The sequence below is a fragment of the Lampris incognitus genome, chromosome 10, assembly GCF_029633865.1.
Source record: "Lampris incognitus isolate fLamInc1 chromosome 10, fLamInc1.hap2, whole genome shotgun sequence".
NCBI classification, from domain to species: Eukaryota; Metazoa; Chordata; class Actinopteri; order Lampriformes; family Lampridae; genus Lampris; species Lampris incognitus.
The window spans coordinates 8878693-8894228 of record NC_079220.1 but is presented as its reverse complement, the minus strand read 5'-3'; positions in this window follow the sequence as shown (position 1 = coordinate 8894228).

The following is a 15536-nucleotide window of genomic DNA, read 5'->3' as shown; positions in this document are numbered from 1 at the left end:
CTTTCGAGGGTTGCAGAACAACCTGATGACAAAGCACTGTGATGAGATGTGATGTGATGAGATGTGATGTGATGTGATGAGATATGATGAGATGAGATGAGATGTGATGAGATGTGATGTGATGAGATATGATGTGATGAGATGTGATGTGGTGAGATGTGATGTGATGTGATGAGATGTGGTGAGATGTGATGTGGTGAGATGTGATGAGATGAGATGAGATGTGATGTGATGAGATGTGATGTGATGAGATGTGGTGAGATGTGATGTGGTGAGATGTGAGATGTGATGAGATGTGATGAGATGTGATGTGATGAGATGTGATGATGAGATGAGATGTGATGTGATGTGATGTGATGTGATGAGATGTGATGTGATGAGATGTGATGTGGTGAGATGTGATGTGGTGAGATGTGATGTGATGTGATGAGATGTGATGAGATGAGCCGTGGCCCGTTTACTTCTGAAATATCTAACTTCGTTACTTACGAGAACCCAAATCAACGGAGCTCGCGTATCAACTCCACTGACACCGCGCCATTAGAAGAACAGCGGCGCAACTTTACAGTCGCCGCTCGCCGATAAATGAGACAACAGCGCCCTGTTGTAAGAAGAGCGCCGGAGGGCCATAAAACGAAACGTGAAAAGATGCGAATGCCTTCATATATCAGGTGATGTAGATGTCTTGAGATTGCATAACCCAGATATTTCCATTAGCACGAAGGCGTCCCCTAACACTTAACCAGGCACAACCCTATTCATACCTCCTGTTCTTTGTACGGGTTACGTAAGGCGGCAAATGTCACACTGGTCGGTACTGTTTTCATTCCCACGTCAAATTCAATTCATTTTTGCACGCCGGAGCCGTGGCCGAATGAAAAACCAGGATTACTGCCGCCCTCATTTTCGAGAGGTGCTGTGATAATGTGGAGGCAATATAGAAATTACAATCTCATTTCAAATTAAGAAAAAAAAAAATCAGGGCAAGTGCACACACACGTGCACACTCTTCATCGCTCTCCAAACTCCATCCAGCTCGGTTATATAATTTACACTTGACCGTCCACTCCCAAGCGCCTGACTCGAGATGAAGTCGTAAACCCGCTGATGGGTGTGGAAATAGTAGATCAAATTCAGTCTACATATATTTTTATTATTGCATGCGGTCGGGGGGGGAGGGGGTCATTGCAAAGCTGGCTCGTTTTATCCCCACCTTCGTCGTGCTCTCATGAATTTAATACATTTCTGCTATTAAATCTCAGGATCTAATGAAGACGACCGGGCCCTCCGGTCTTCTGCCCCACAGAGAGTGATAAGAGGAAGGGGGTGCAAGGCCGCAGCGGCTGCTGACCTAGCCGGAGGTACACGAGCTAATGAGGGCATACGTAAAAGGGATATTGGGTCAAGGATTGGGGGAGGGATAGTGCAGACAGAGTGTCTTGATGCATGTTCAATAATCCAGGTAAGAAAATCAGAATTTACTGCAGGTGTCCCCACCCTTATCAACAATACAGATGCTTAACGACCGAAACCAACGATCCGTTTCATATGCAAATATGGCCGTGACCATTAACTAGTTTCAATGGCCATGTGTACTGTTCACAGAGGATTGGGGAATGTTTGCATTCACAGCATTGTAAGATGGTGACAGATGTACTCTTAGCCCCCCCCCCCTCGGTTCAGGGATGGTCGTTCTCTCTTTACATAGATGGCCTCTTTGACTCCCCGTTCAAACCAGCGTTCTTCCCTATCAAGGATGTGCACATCCTCATCCTTGAAAGAGTGGCCGCTGGCCTGTAGGTGGGTGTAGACTGCGGAGTCCTGGCCTGGCGCGTTAGGTCTCCTGTGTCGTGCCATCCTCTTGGCCAGCGTCTGTTCAGTTTCCCCGATGTACATATTTGCATATGAAACTTGTTGTTGGTTTCAGTCATGATGCCAGTGTATTGTTTATAAGGGGTGGGAATACCTGCATTCAGCTTAGACTGAAGATATCACCTATGCCCCTTTTCCACTACATGGTACCGGCTCAACTCGACTCGCTCTTTTTTCCTTTTCCATTACTGGAAAGTACCAACATTTTGGTAACTGTTACCACTTTTCTGGTACCACCTTTGTTGAGGTTCCAAAAAAAACTGGAGCGGGTACCAAAATCAATGCAGACCTCTGATTGGTCACGGTAATGGAAAACGACACAGAAGCGAGTCGAGCTGAGCCGGTACCATGTCGTGGAAAAGGGGCATTGTCAATAAAGGTTGTGTCCAGATGAACTGATCCAACCTTCTCTGAAGTGCAGACAAAAGTTTCAGTTAACTAGAAATGACTTCTGCAGAATGAGATTACGCTTGGTGGTGAGATTTGCAGCCTGCAGCATTCACTGATTGACTCGAAATCCAGTCAGCACCACATCATATTGTATGCGGAGCTTCATAATCACTAATGCTGGTGGAACAGTGCACCAATGTACTTTGTGGGAATTTCGAAACAAAAAAACTTCTCTATCTAGCTTTGACAATTTGCAGCCTAATCCTTACCCTAAACCATGACACGACTACGTGGATTGCCTCCAAAAGCACAATTATAGAAACACAGACTCAGTCGGCGTCGGCTTATATGATCATTCTGTTTTTCTTTTTACAACTTGGTTCTTATTTTCATTGTTTTTGGCAAGGTGCATATCATTTACGATATCGTTTTACTGACCGACTTCATTTCGGAGATGTTGGATCTGGGATCACCGCTGGATACCGCTTTGCAACAGCATCTTATGAGGTAAGGGAACATAAACGTTATGTTTCAACAAGTCCAAATTAACCCAATTATCTAAACCATGTATTTACAAGTGACAACAAAAGTGCAAGTTAAAAGTTATTACCCAGAATGTCCAATATTGTCCAGAATGATAGTACATACCTTCTGCGTCTAAGTTTTGTCTTCGTTTGATGGCTGGGAGAGCTGACGCTGGATCGGCTGGGAGAGCTGGGTCTGCTGCGTCCTGTGGGTCCAGGGACCACGCCCCTGTCCGAAGCTGCGCCGGAGGAGGTAACACCGAGGGCGGTCTGACAGGACATGGAAGCGGGGCAGGCTAAGCTAACTGCTACCCATGCAGACCGGCACTTCCGATAACACCGAGGGCGGTCTGGCGGCGGCCTCGCCTGGCGTTGACTGTGGTGTTTTTGGTGTCGTCGTTTGGAGTGCGGGGAGATGTGTCGAGGGGTGTCTGGCTGGGAGAGCTGACGTTGGATCGGCTGAGGGAGCCTGGTCTGCCACGCCCGATGGGCCCAAGGACCACGGCCCCTGCCTGGAGCTGCACCTGAAGAGGAAACACCAAGGGTGGTCTGACAGGACGCGGAAGCAAGGCAGGCTAAGCTAACTGCTAGACCGGCAGTTCCAACAGTCATCCTGGCTGGCATTCGTTCCCTTGGACAGTGATGTTTTTGCTTAGTTTGGACATATGTGTTAGTTTGGATATGCGTGTGAGTTTGGATGTGTGTTCTTGTAGTTTTTGGCTATGTGTTTTTGACTTTGTGTTGCACTGCTGTGGGAAACGACAAATGAAGTGTTCCCGATTCCTGATACAGCAGAGCTATGTCTTGGTTCAACTTTCAGGAATGACCATCTTACAGTAACAGCCATCAAACTCCCTGACCAGCACAACTGAGAAGTCACAGATAATGGGGTGCATGTGCACAGACCAACTGAGACGCTCGGGAGTCTTTTTTTGGGGGGGGGGTGGAAAGAACCGGTTTGAGGCTCGTGTTTCAATGCCCCATTAGACACCATTGTAGAGGTGGCTAGTGGTCGTCCCATATCCAAAATCTCCAAAATTAAGCCGGTAAGTAACATGATGTCATAACCGATATGTACAATGGCAGATACGAAAATAAGATCACGGCTGTGACAAAATGGAATTATCCTTTAAATATTATTACTTTTGATGCTCTTTAACCATGGCTGTAATAATTTGCCATTTTCAGTTTCAGGCAAGTAGCCATATATATGTCTGTTAGTCCACTAAAGGTGGCCCAGGCCATTGTCTGAGCAGTCCTCCATTGTCCTTTCATGTGTTGAGTAAAGGTTAGATTTAGTTTCTCCACCTGTCCATCCTTAATTGTTTAAGCTTTCGCAGAGCCAAGTAATTAATTCACTCTAACCTTGCACATCCTGGTGAGAGCACACTGTGGTGTTGAGGGAGACGTTCATTCGACACAGCCCCTCCTCCTCCTCCTCTGCACCGTGCTTCCCCGTCCAGACGTGCAACCTCATTGTGTAATCGAGCATCAACCAATTAGACACCCGTATGCACATCTTATAACCTTCACCCTCCTTTTCCATGGATGTGGGCCTGGGCTTGGGTAACACAATCCCAGCACAGCCCACTCACACTGTGCCCTGGACAGCTGCCGTGCCTGTTTATTTCCACTGCTGCCTTGCAGGGTAGCCTTCCTCATATTTGGTCAATGCCGGTGGTACCGCAGGCCTCGTCTTTACGGTCTGAGCTTTCTCCCCCAGTCATGAACAGGAGCAGCGTTGGACGACACACAAAGCATTATCCTGGACAGTCCATAAATGCTGGGATCGTCCCCGAGGGCCAGTTAAGGCGTAGCGATACTGGAAGCGTATTTTTATACGGGTTACGTGGGGTCTTTGGAAACCGTTAAAAAGGCGAGGGGTTTATGTGGCGATATGCAAAGTCTGGGCGCCTGGGTTCAAGTATTATGGTTTTCTCTTGGCAAAACTGTCAAATGTCTCTTGGAACAAAACCCACGTTCGTGTTCCTTTAGCACAGCATGGACGGGTCATCTGCAGCTGTCGTTAGTTCGATCTACACATTAAACTGTGAAGACTTGTCTGTTTTCTGTGGGTTGAATACTAAATAGGGATTTATCGAGGTTATACTGATAAAGCCTTTGTGTGTCCCATAAAAGAGAAGAGGTTGTGCACGACTTTTATGTTCACATACATTTCGCTCTTTGCATTTCTGTGGTGGAAAAAAAAAAGGTAACACTTTCTATGGAACTTGCATCCATAACGACCACAAAACAGCCAGTCTCTGACTTTTCTTTGTAATTAAATCAGTTGAAACTGAGGGAAGAGATATGTCTTTTAGATACACATTATGGGGGGGGGGGTTGGCTTAAATACACTTACTGGCATCTGGGTAGCATGGCGGTCTATTCCGTTGCCTACCAACATGGGGATCGCTGGTTCGAATCCCCATGTTACCTCCGGTTTGGTCGGGCGTCCCTACAGACAATTGGGGCGTGTCTGCAAGTGGGAAGCCAGATGTGGGTATGTGTCCTGGTCGCTGCACTAGTGCCTCCTCTGGTCAGTCGGGGTGCCTGTTCAACGAGGAGGGGGAACTGGGGGAAATAGATCCTCCAACGTGCCACGGCCCCCTGGCAAAACTCCTCACTGTCAGGTGAAAAGAAGCGGCTGGTGACTCCACATGTATCGGAGGAGGCATGTGGTAGTCTGCAGCCCTCCCCGGAATCGGCAGAGGGGGTGGAGCAGCGACCGGGACGGCTCGGAAGAGTGGGGTAATTGGCCAGATACAATTGGGGAGGAAAAGGGGGGAAAAATCCAAAAATAAGTAAATGAATGAATGAATGAATAAATAAATAGGCTAACTGTATTATTTGCACTGTATTTGGAGAACACTGATATGTAACTGTTTCTTTTTTGTTGGCTGAAATTCTGTCTGAAAAGACAGATCCCGCACCCTCTTAAAACCCAGATAGCATCCAGATGTGGGCCACTTCACGCAATGATGCGGCACTAATGGCCATCTTCTGGCCCTGACAAAACGGATGTGAGCCTGAAGTAGCCCACGTGTATTATAGCCAATATGGCTATAATACATGCTAATACGTGCTCTCGGCAACATGTAATCTGGATGTGACCCTGAAGTGGCCCGTGTGGTAAATGGTGAATATGGCCCAAATATCACAACACAAAATATGGGCCACCTTTGGCAAATATGTGGCACATGCGGCATTGTTATGGCTTGGTTCTGGCCCAGATCTGGCAAACAGGAGCAGGCCGCCCAAGTGCCATTATTCCACGCAATATGCAGGCTGGATGAAAGTGTCAGTGTGGGGCGGGTCCGGGCCACAGCAGTTTTGCTATCTTGGAATCAACAAAAACACCATGTTCTTCTGCTTCAGCAGGGAGAACACGAAGCTGATCTACAAAACTGACATAGAAACACAAACCCCTGTAGGCCTTTGTGATAGCTGTGCTGTTTCTGTATTTTAAGGTATGCAGTACTTTTCTGGCTGTCATGATGTAATGTAATGTCGGTAATATAAAAAGCCGAGAGTAGTCACACTAAAGACAAATCAGACAATTAATCATGCAGCATCTTTATCTAAGCCACCTAAACAAACTATTAAAGGATTTCTATACATGTTAGTATGGCATTAGGGTCATCAAGGGGGCACCTCCCCTCACTGATGTTCAATGACATGTACAAGTAACGCTAAATCCCAGCTCTACGCCACATTAAAACACCCCAAATTACAATCGTCAAATTGGGATACATTTTCAATTATTATTATTATTCATTATCTTAAATTCTTATTGGTAATGAATACAAGCCAATTCCCATGGAAACTATGTTCTCAGGACTCGGGAGGGATTGGTGACTTTAGAGTCCAGAGGCATGGGAACCATGATGGTCATGCCATGCATGCAGGGGCCAGATGGCAGACGGTCTCATTTTGCACAGCAAATGGCTCGATTTACTTTTGGTTGACTGGTCCTCTTTGCTTGCATGGCCTCAGCATGGAGGCTCTGAAAGCTGTCAGCTCATCTGTTTGTGGGTGCACGCTAGACCAGCTGATTATAGCAGAGGATCCGCTATGAGGATGACATCCATATGGAAGTGAATAAACACATTGTCTCTAGGCCATGTTGTTATTTCTTTGCTGAAATAAGAAATTATTTTGGTCACAACATTTTAGTAACATCAGCTGTTATAAATGAACTGACTCACTGTGCCCATTGTCTTCTCGCTGTGTGAACCACAGTTGAACGTGTTTCTAATACTTTCATGTGTTAACCTTCTATAAACATAGCCAAACAGATGGAGGAAAGCCAACATTAAGTGTCTCAGTAAGGCGTTGGGCCACCCCGAGCCTCCAGAACAGCTTCAGTGCTCCTTGTCATAGATTCCACAAGTCTCTGAACTCTACAGGAGGGATGAGCACCATTCTTCCGAAAGATATTCCCTCATTTTGTGTTTTGATGGTTGTGGTAGAGAGCACCGTCTAACACGTCAGTCCAAAAATCTCTCAGAGGTGTTCAACTGGGTTGAGATCTGGGGCCTCTGTACCAATCATTACCATGGGCAAATTTGTATGTACACACCCATGGAATATTTGAACCCTCAAGAATGTCTGACAGTCAGCCGCAAAGCATGATGGTTATTTGTAATTCCTTCCTCCTAACATCTATTGGTTACACTTTATTTTAGGGGGGGTCGGAAATTACCTGGTAATTTCCTAGTAATAAGGTGGTAATGATCACGTCCATAGGGTTAGTGGTTGTGTCAGGAAGGGCATCCGATGTAAAATTTTGCCAGATCATTATGCGGATTGACAAATCTGCCATCGGTGTTGTGCCCTCGCAGGGTACCGATGGAAACTATTGATTCCGCTGTGGCAACCCCTGGGAAACAGGGAATAAGCCGAAAGGAGAAGAAGAAGGTGGTAATTATCACGTAATTTCTTAGAAATAAGGTTGAAATTACCTTGTAATTTGGGTTAGGGTTAGCTGTAAAGTTACCTGTAAAAACTACCACTCTATAACTAGGAAATTACAAGGTAAGACATCTGTGTTAGCCAATCGGTGTCTAAATTCAGGGGTTACCCAGGTTCTCTACTGGTCTCTTGAGACAAACCTCAGGGCTAAAAAATCCCATGGGTGTGTACGCACAAATTTGTCCATAGTAACGATTGTTACATGAAGCCCCAGGTGACTGCAAAGGCCACAGCATATGATTTACATCCTCATCGACCCATCCAGTGACCCCTCGTGCCTTGTGGATGGGGGCTTCGCTGGCTTTTGGGGGGGGGGGTTGTTGCGGCCTAAAATGCCTGATTTCATGGCAGCTCTTCTAAAAAATTGCAATGCATGTTGCGATGTTTTCAGGCTCTTTTTTTTGCAATGAAATTGCGGAAGCAAGTGAAAATTGCAAAAAATAGTTGCTTTTTTTGTTGTTGTAAAATTCGTTAAAAACCGAAGGGCAACTTGTTCGAGTGAGAATAAAAGCGCACTGTCCTTAGTGTTATAAGTAACCTTACCAAAAAAAGGCTCAGGGTTACAAAAATTCATGCATACAGGCAAGCAGGTGTTACCACTGTAAACTACTAATAACTGACCCTTTAGCCGAGCGGTTAGTGATGTCGCCTTGTGGTGCAGTACACCCCGTATCGAATCCCGCACCGGGCAAGAAAATAACCGGTTGCATTGGTGGCAGCGGTGGGATCCGGAAGTGTGCAGATCCTCAGGAGTCTCTTCGGAGCGCGGGAAGAACAACGCGCGAGGGCGCGCTTCCGGGGAGGGTGACGACTGTAAACTACTAATAAGACACGTTAGTTAGTCCCTAGCTAACGGGTTAGTTAGTCCCTAGCTAACGGGTTAGTTAGTCCCTAGCTAACGGGTTAGTTAGTCCCTAGCTAACGGGTCTGAGCCTTTAGCCGAGCGGTTAGTGATGTCGCCTTGTGGAGCAGTACACCTCGTTCGAATCCCGCACCGGGCAAGAAAATAACCGGTTACACCAGTAACCATGCATACGGAATCAAACTCACCTTGATTCTTTCCGCGCTTGCAGTAGATCTGGAAGCAACAGCCTCTGTCATGGCGCGTTGCCTTGTCTGTTGCCCACTCGTTTCGGCCATTCTCCGGCTGCCTTTCCGGTAGAAAAGTGCTTGTAAGTCAACGATTGTCGCTTGTGTTCCGCCACAACGTTGCACGTGGTGCAAAGCCGTTTACCCCGCTTCCGTGCAGAACACCGGGGGACTGCCTTGCACGGCCTTTGGCGGTCATTTTACTTGGTAAATGTGAGACGTTCGTGGCGCACATGTCCGCGCCTTCACAACCGGAAACAGGAAAGTGGGTCTGGTGACTGTTATGTATGCACACATCGACAGTGCTGCATTTGATTTGGTGCTGTTCTATTGTGCTGGGATCGATTGGTGATGCCTGCGGGCTCTGGGTTGTTTGATCGGGTCTGCCTTTGATGCTGTGTCAGTCTAAATAAAGAATGCCACGGAGAGGTTGTGTCGAGCGACAGCGCTGTGTCCTGACGTGATTTCTAAATACAATATTGGCGACGAGGATGGCTGATATCTCTCTCCCACCACCTGCCCCCTTCCTGGCATTACCTGGCGAGCCTCCGGTACCATGGACTCGCTGGCTACATAGTTTTGAAAATTACATCATCGCCTCAGGGCTCGACGACGTGAGCCAGGCTAGGAAGACGGCTCTGTTGCTTCACTGCTTGGGAGCAGAGGGTCATCGTGTGCTCGGGTCTCTGGGGAACGTTACAAGCTTTGCCGAAGCTGTGGGACTTATGAGCACCCATTTCGCTGCTCCACAGAGTGCCCTCCTTCGGCGATTTATATTCCGTCAGCGACACCAACTGCCTGGTGAGTCTGTGCGGCAGTACGTAGCTAATTTGCGAGGGGTAGCTAGCTCATGCAAGTTTGGCGCGCTTCAGGACGAGATGGTTCGCGACCAGCTAATCGAACACACCAACAACGCAAAGGTGCGTGAGACTCTCCTGCTGGAAAAAGATGATCTGCTGCTGTCCAGAGCAATTACCATCGCACTACAGGTTGAGGGAGCAGCTGAGTGTGCTGCTATGCTAAATACACAGCAAGTGGCCACCTCCAGTCAAGCTGCCAACGACTCCTCCCTCTACTCACGGCTGCCCCTCGGGACGCAACCCAGCCAGAGCGAGGCGGGCGCCGACTCCACTGGGGACGTCTTGCAACTGCAACGACGGCGTTCTCGGCCCCGCCCTCAACAGTCCTGTGGTAACTGTGGGTCTCGGTCTCATGTTTCAAGGGCTCAGAACTGCCCTGCCCGTGGCCAGACATGCCGTAGCTGCGGTAAGCACAATCACTTTGCCAACGTCTGTCGATCTTCCCCGGCTGGGTCAGAGGGCCACACCCCCCAGTCTTCAACCGCCGTCATTCACAAGGTGAGCTCTGGGCCAGTGTCATTCAAATCATGCACAGTCAACATTAATGATGTGTGCATCCCCCTGCTGTTGGACACCGGTGCAAGTGTGTCTCTCCTGAATGTTGATACCTACAGTCAATTTTTCGGTTCACTGCCACTGTCCGCACCCTCAGCTGTCCTCTGTGGGTATGGTGACTCCAAAATCGATCTGGTTGGCTCTCTCCAACTGACTGTCCGCTATGGAACCAAGCTGGTGCCCAATGCAGTTTTTCATGTGGCACGCCGTGGGGCCAACCTGATGGGCCTGGACCTGTTCTCCGCTCTGGGGTTTTCCCTCTTAGACACAAGGGGGGCAGCAATCCTGACTGTCGCCACACCTTGGCAGCAGAAGTGGCCATCGCTGTTTATGGGGCTGGGCTGCCTCTCCGCCTTCACCCATCAACCTCTCCTCAACCCTGCTGTGAAATATGTCATCCAACCACTGCGCCGCATCCCGTTGGCTCTCCGTGATGGGGTCTCCGCCGAGCTGCAACAACTGCTGGAAGCTGGCATCATTGAACCGGTGGACGCGTCACCTTGGGTCTCAAACCTCGTGGTGGCTAAGAAGAAGTCGGGGGGCCTGCGTGTCTGCGTCGATCTACGTGCAGTAAATAAGGCAGTGGTCCCTGATAAGTATCCACTGCCCACCTCAGAAGAACTCACTGCTCAGTTCTATGGCTCTGAGGTGTTCTCCAAGCTCGACCTCAGACAGGGGTACTTACAGGTGCCCCTCCACCCCAGCAGCCGAAACCTCACAGCCTTTGTGACACATGCAGGAGTGTTTCGCTACACCAGGATGCCTTTCGGTCTCAGCTCCGCCCCTAGCTGCTTCCAGAAAATCATGGTCTCCGTGCTGGCTGGCATACTGGGCGTGGCCATTTATCTGGACGATATAGTGGTACACGGGCCCACCAGTGAAATCCACGACAAGCGCCTTAACATGGTCTTCGCAGCCCTGTCCAAGCACAAGCTAACTCTCAATGCTGAGAAATGTGTCCTCTCTGTACCAGCCATCGACTTCGTTGGGTTCCGGCTGTCAGCGAGCGGTGTAACTCCACTACAATCCAACGTGGACGCCATTCAGGCCATCCCTGAGCCCAGCTCGGCCGCCCAGGTCGCCTCCTTCCTGGGTATGACAAGTTACTACCTGAGGTTTCTTCCCCAGTACTCTGCGACCACAGCCCCCCTGCGCCAGCTGCTGCGTAAGGACGAGCCATGGGTGTGGTCAAAGGCATGCAGTGACGCTGTGCGTGATCTCAAGACTCAACTGACTTCACCACCAGTGTTGGCTCACTTCGACATCTCCAGCTCCACCTTTGTGACCTGTGACGCATCAGCCACAGCGATAGGGGCCGTGCTGTCTCAAACCCAGAACGGTGTGGAGAAGCCCATTGCCTTCGCCTCCCGTGCCCTCAACCTGACCGAGCAGCGGTACTCCGTGGGTGAGCGTGAGGCGTTAGCCTGTATCTGGGCTTGTGAAAGGTGGCACCTCTACCTCTATGGCCGCTCCTTCACCCTCAGGACAGATCATCAGGCCCTGACAGCGCTGCTGTCCACATCTGGGACAGGCCACAAACCCCTGAGGCTGCACCGCTGGTCTGACCGCCTCCGCCAGTACAACTTCAGCCTGCAGTTCACCCCAGGCAGAGACAATGTTGTCGCCGACCTGCTCTCTCGCTCTGTCTCCACCCCAGCTCCACAGACGGACACTGACTGTGTGGAAAAGGACATTGTCCAAATGCTACACACACCCCTCCAGGCCACTGTCTCTCTGCAGGAGCTGAGGGCAGCCTCCGAACAGGACCCTGTCCTCTCCCAGCTCCGCACCTACATCCAGAACGGCTGGCCTCACAAGGTCCCAGAGGAGCTGGCTGCGTTCGCCCGAGTCAGACAGGAGCTCTCCTGCTGGAACGACACCTGCGTGGCACGTGGGTTTTGCACAGTGGTCCCAGCTGCTCTCCGTGCACGTGTTTTGAATACGGCGCATGAAGGCCACCTGGGCATTGTGAAACTGAAACAGCGCTGCCGAGACCTGGTGTGGTGGCCGGGGATAGACAGAGATATTGAGGCTCTGGTGAAGGACTGTTCTGCCTGCCTTGTGAGTGGCAAGACTGGCCACCAGGCTCCCCCACCCCTGCAACCTCTCGCCTGGCCCTCTCAGCCCTGGGAACACCTGCAGTTGGACATTTGTGGTGAGATCCATGGAGTTCCCCACCACCAACGCTTCATGGTGGTCGCCTACGATCTACACTCAAAATGGCCTGAACTCACCACTTCCGGCACTGTGACCTCACAGATCATCATCGACTTCCTGGACTCTCTTTTCTCTCGCTGGGGCCTCCCAAAGGCCATCACCACTGACAACGGCCCTCAGCTGGTCTCTGCTGAGTTCACTGCTTATCTCGACAGCAAGGGCATCCGTCATATACGCACTGCGTACTACCACCCCCAGGCCAATGGCGGCGTTGAACGTTTTCACCAGTCACTGAAGAACGGCCTCAGAGCACACATGGCCCAAGGGTGCTCTTTCACGCAGGCCATCCGTCACACTCTGCTGCACTATCGGGCCACACAGCACTCGACCACAGGCGTCTCCCCAGCCTCTCTCATGCTAGGCCGGGAACTGTGCATGCCCCTTGACAGGCTCCGCCCCTCCACACCTCAGGCACCTCCCTCTGGGGTCAGAGCCTCAGTCACTCGTCAGCAGACGCGGATGAAGCAACGGTTTGACCAGTCAAAACGAACCAGGGTGCCAGACATCAATGTGTCAGACTGGGTCAGGGTCCGCAGGCCCCACAGGGACAATAAAATGGCCTCATACTGGTCCTCTCCTCTCCAAGGCACCCGTCAGCTGGGCCCAGCCACTTACCTCCTCAGCGATGGCACTCGGTGGCACTCCAGTCGTCTACGGAAGGTGTCAGCTCCGCCACACACAGCTGGTGACACAACCATAGCCATTCCCTCAGCATGGCGAGACGCCCCGGGGCTTCATGCAGCTCCTACACGGGCCCCAGACATTTCTGGGCCTCAGCTTCCCCTGCCATCTCCCTCCCCACCTCGGCCTGACCAGCCTCAGGCCGCCCCGCGACCTGTTCGCACACGTTTACGCCCTGGCCACCTAGAGGACTTTGTGTCAACCTTTCATGTTTGAAATCTTGCCGGGGGGGGGGGGGAAATGTTATGTATGCACACATCGACAGTGCTGCATTTGATTTGGTGCTGTTCTATTGTGCTGGGATCGATTGGTGATGCCTGCGGGCTCTGGGTTGTTTGATCGGGTCTGCCTTTGATGCTGTGTCAGTCTAAATAAAGAATGCCACGGAGAGGTTGTGTCGAGCGACAGCGCTGTGTCCTGACGTGATTTCTAAATACAATAGTGACGTATGGCTCAATGGTTTGCTATGATTGGCGAAACTCGCGGGAAACTACGATGATTGGTCAAACTTGCGGAAGCGGTGCGGTGATTGGACAAAATTGCAAAGGTCGCGCAGAATTCGCGGGGGATCGGCTGGATTTGCGTTGATTGTTGGGATCGCGACATCGCGAAATCTTGGGGATCCCTGGGAAATCCCGAAGTGGAGTATTTTTGTTGTGCGAACCAGTGGCGGCTGGTGCTAAACAAATTTTTTTGGGGGGGGGCGCAATTTACCTTGGCGCGGCACACCTGACAGTTGCTTTAAAGTCCACACAGTCACAGAGTTATTAAGAAGGACAGTGTAGCCTATTGATTTAGCAGGGTTCATAGACGGTGGACGATTGACAGTCGAGACGAGGCGCCGTGGTGGGTGTGAACATGATTGACAGCCACGAGAATTGTCCAATCACCTTAGATATAAAAAAAACAACAACATTAAAACAATACCAATTCGCTGCCGATAAAAGTGGGCGTGTCTGGGGCGCCCAGAACTGCGCCCCCTGGAAAATTTGAAGAAACCAATCAGACAGCAGCCTCAGGTCACCTGCTCGCCAAAAGTTTGAGGCCTTACATAAGGTATGGTTCGGCCGGCGCCCCCACCCAGGAAGTATATGTATTCAGACAGAAATCAACCAAATACCATTTGGAGCCAACATTTAATGGCTACTGACAGGCGCTCACAGACTGAAAAACACTTTTATTTCATAATTATTTGCATTATACAACTAAATTATATTTCACATGTTTAAGTAGATTTTCATCGTTTGATGTTTGAAGGGGGCGGCGCCCTGTACTGGCCAGCCGTCACTGGTGTGAACTGAATTGACCCGATAGTGATCACTGGGAAATCCCGAAGTAAAGTATTTATTCTATAAACTGAACTGAATTATGTGGAACCTTTCTCTTCCCCTTTTGCTCTAACGTAACCTTTGAAAATTGTCTGGCGGTGTGGTTGAGTTTATTTAAATTGGAATGTTTTATTTCCCTGCCTTGCAATTAATTATAAATTAGTTTGTGTTGTAAAACAGTTACCAGGGGTCATGTGTTTTCTGAATGCATGTAATCCTTTGTGGGGTTTGACATTGACTCAGACTGGTTTGATCTTGCTCAGATGCTACGCTAGCTAGCTAGCTACTACCACAGCGTGTGGCAACTACTGCTGCGCAAAATCACGCCGTGACAAACGGAAAGCGGAAACAAATGATGTAAGGACATGGTCAGTGGCCATTAAATCACAGTATATCAGAGTGGTTAGTTGTCAGCACATGGTCTCACGCAAAAACTCTCTGTCCCCTGCTCCCCTCTGGTGGGTTTGCTTCAGATGACGTTGTATCATCAAGGCAGATGATAAGCCTCGTGGATCTTTTGTTTATCAGCTCATCTGGTTGCCTTTTCACCATGCATTAAGTGTAATTGTTTTTGTACACTTTTCTATAGTTACAGTCACAGACGCTCTCTCCGCCTCCCTACGCTCATATTTTGAATTCATTTGCCAAAAAAGAGACAAAACGCACAATCATCATCATCATCATCAGTTCCGTAACCTATGGAGGTCGTAGGAGCACAGATGATGCCTCAACAAGTCTCTTCCTACGTTTCCTATCCATCGCAGCTCTCCCCGCCTCCACTACGCTCATCTGTAGCCATTCTCCGATGTTGTTTACTCAGGTTTTTCTCAGTCTCGCTCTCTTCCTAGTCCCTTCTCCCAGGCCTTGCAGGATTTCCTTGGCAAGTGTCCTTTCCATTTGGCAAACATGCCCAAACCAGTTTAATTTCCTTTTTTTAAACCATTGTCAGTAAACTATCACAGTGACCAATAGCTTCCTTAACTCTCAAATTTTCTAAAGATGTCAGGATAATATCGTTATCATGCATTCTTTCGGCCACCATAATT